Source organism: Coffea eugenioides, chromosome 8 (assembly GCF_003713205.1).
Source record: "Coffea eugenioides isolate CCC68of chromosome 8, Ceug_1.0, whole genome shotgun sequence".
NCBI lineage: Eukaryota > Viridiplantae > Streptophyta > Magnoliopsida > Gentianales > Rubiaceae > Coffea > Coffea eugenioides.
Window position 1 is genome coordinate 5,692,276 of NC_040042.1, and position 3,023 is coordinate 5,695,298.

Genomic DNA, 3,023 nt, shown 5'->3' on the forward strand with positions numbered 1-3,023 from the left:
CCTACCTTCGTTCCATGGCCTTTCTGGTGAGGAACCCCACAAACATATCAAGGAATTCGAAGTGGTTTGCTCTAGCATGAAACCCCCTGCGGTCACCGAAGAGCAAATACGACTCAGGGCTTTCCCTTTCTCTCTCAAGGATGCAGCGAAGGATTGGCTATACTACCTACCTGCAGGTAGTATCACCACGTGGGCACAGTTGAAAAAGAAATTTCTGGAAAAATTTTTTCCCGCATCCCGGGTTGCGAGTTTGAGAAAGGAAATATGCAGTATCAAGCAGTACTCCGGGGAATCATTGTACGATTATTGGGAAAGGTTCAACAAGTTGTGCAAGGGATGCCCACAGCATCAGATTAGCGAACAACTGTTGATCCAGTACTTCTATGAAGGGCTCCAGTCAACTGACAGGGGTATTATTGACGCTGCGAGTGGAGGAGCCCTGGCGAACAAAACACCGAGGGAAGCATGGGACCTTATTGAAGCCATGGCAGAAAACTCTCAGCAGTTCGGCTTCCGTGAGAGCAATCCTACCCGTAGGGTAAATGAGGCAGAGACGTCATCCATCCAGCAGCAACTGTCAGAGTTGACGTCTGCAGTCAGGCAGTTGGCCATGAGAGACACACCGCGAGCAAAGGTGTGTGGAATCTGTACTAGCATGGACCACTGCACGGATTCGTGCCCCATTCTGCAAGAGGACGGGGCGGAACAGGTAAACATGGCCGGAGGCGTGCCCGCGCCCCGCAGGCAATATGACCCGTATTCCAACACATACAACCCCGGTTGGAGAGACCACCCCAATCTCAGTTACGGGAACAGGCAACAAGGTTCATTCCCGAATCGTCCACCAGGATTCCACCAGCCTTGGCAACCAAAATCTCAACCCTCATCCTCCAATACAGGAAGCTCTTTGGAGGACCTAGTCAAGAACCTGGCCACGACTACTACCAACCTGGCCACGACTACTACACAGCTTCAACAGGAGATCAGATCCTTGGCCGCGAAAACCGAGCAGCTCCAGCAGGACACCAAAGCTGACAAGAAAGACCAAGATGTTCGAATAAGTCAACTGGCAACTGCCATCAACCGCTTGGAATCTCACGTTTATGGGAAACTGCCATCGCAACCCGAGGTAAATCCCAGGAATGTAAGTGCCATGACGCTGAGGAGTGGCAAGGAGCTGGAAGAACCTAAAGTGAAAAATTCAAAAAGCAAAAGCGAGGAGGAGATAGAAAAGGAAATTGAGGAGGAAGGACGTGTTCGTGAAGATCCTAAGGTAACCTCCACCTCTCCACTCACTATTAGCTCTAACTTACCCCCTTTTCCTTGCAGGTTGGAAAAGACAAGGAAAGTAGAGAGGGAAAAGGAACTTTTGGATGTATTCAGGAAAGTAGAGATTAACATCCCCCTACTAGATGCAATCAAGCAAATACCGAAATATGCCAAATTTCTGAAGGACCTGTGCACCCACAAGAGGAAGCTAAGGGGAAACGAACGAGTGGCGGTGGGAGAAAACGTGTCAGCTATACTCCAGAGGAAGCTCCCACCAAAATGTGGAGACCCAGGTATGTTCACCATTCCCTGCAAGATAGGAGGTACTCCAATTAGGAAAGCAATGTTGGATTTGGGGGCGTCAATTAATGTTATGCCTAAGACAATCTATGCATCTCTAAATCTTGGCCCGTTAAAAGGCACAGGCATTATAATCCAACTTGCAGACCGTACCAATGCTTACCCGGAAGGGTTAGTTGAAGATGTTTTGGTACAGGTCAATGAGTTAGTTTTTCCTGCAGATTTCTATGTCCTAGACATGGGGGATGAAAGGGCACTAAATCCGTCTCCTATTCTGTTAGGTAGGCCATTTTTAAGCACTGCTAGGACGAAAATAGATGTAAATGAGGGTACCTTGTCGATGGAGTTTGATGGGAAAATTGTAAATTTTAATATTTTTGAGGCGATGAAGTACCCAGATGAGACTAACTCTGTTTTTGCTTTAAGTGTTGTTGAGCCCCTTGTACAGGAAATATTTGAATTGGATGGGGTTGATGCACTGGCAGTGGCATTGACCAAACATCTTGAGTTGGGAGCAACTCTTGATGTAGAAATAAATGATGAGCTAGACCACGCTGTTGGAGCACTGCATTCGCTCCCACCAATTTCCCCAAGGTATGAGCTTACTTCTGTTTTTGTACCAGAAACTCAGGCAAAATTGTTGCCTTCTATTGTGCAGGCGCCTGAGTTGGAGCTCAAACCTCTTCCAAAGCATTTGAAGTATGCTGTTCTCGGGGACAATGAGACACTGCCAGTCATCATATCTGCACACCTGTCACCAGGGCAAGAAGATAGACTAATTCGCCTTCTTCGAGATCATAAGGAGGCGATCGGGTGGAATGTAGCAGATATCAAAGGAATTAGCCCCTCCTTATGCATGCATCGAATCCGGCTTGAGGATGATGCAAAGCCAGTTAGACAAGGGCAACGGAGATTGAACCCACTAATGATGGAAGTGGTCAAGAAGGAGATACTTAAACTCCTAGAAGTTGGAATAATTTTCGCCATCTCAGATAGTCCCTGGGTGAGTCCCGTGCAAGTAGTCCCGAAAAAGGCGGGAGTAACAGTTGAGGAGAACCAAAAGGGTGAGATGGTCCCGGTGAGGAAACCCACAGGATGGCGTCAGTGCATTGACTATCGGCGTCTGAATGCTGTGACAAAGAAGGACCACTTCCCTCTACCTTTTATTGATCAGATGATAGAAAGGTTAGCTGGTCGTGTCTATTACTGTTTTCTTGATGGTTTCTCTGGTTATTTTCAGATCGTAATAGCACCAGAGGATCAGGAGAAGACTACCTTCACCTGTCCCTTTGGTACATTTGCCTACCGGAGGATGCCTTTCGGCCTCTGCAACGCCCCAGCAACTTTTCAGCGGTGTATGGTAAGTATATTTTCTGAATATGTAGAAAAAATTATTGAGGTGTTTATGGATGATTTTAGTGTGTATGGAGATAGTTTTGATGAATGCCTTGATA

At 47.0% G+C, this 3,023-nt stretch overlaps 1 non-coding gene across 1 annotated transcript; it reads right to left on the bottom strand.

The window, feature by feature from the left end:
- Positions 1–247: 247 nt before the first annotated feature.
- Positions 248–354, bottom strand: LOC113781821. Its single transcript, XR_003469725.1, has one exon. It is a non-coding gene; the product is annotated as a small nucleolar RNA R71 (small nucleolar RNA).
- Positions 355–3,023: the final 2,669 nt, after the last annotated feature.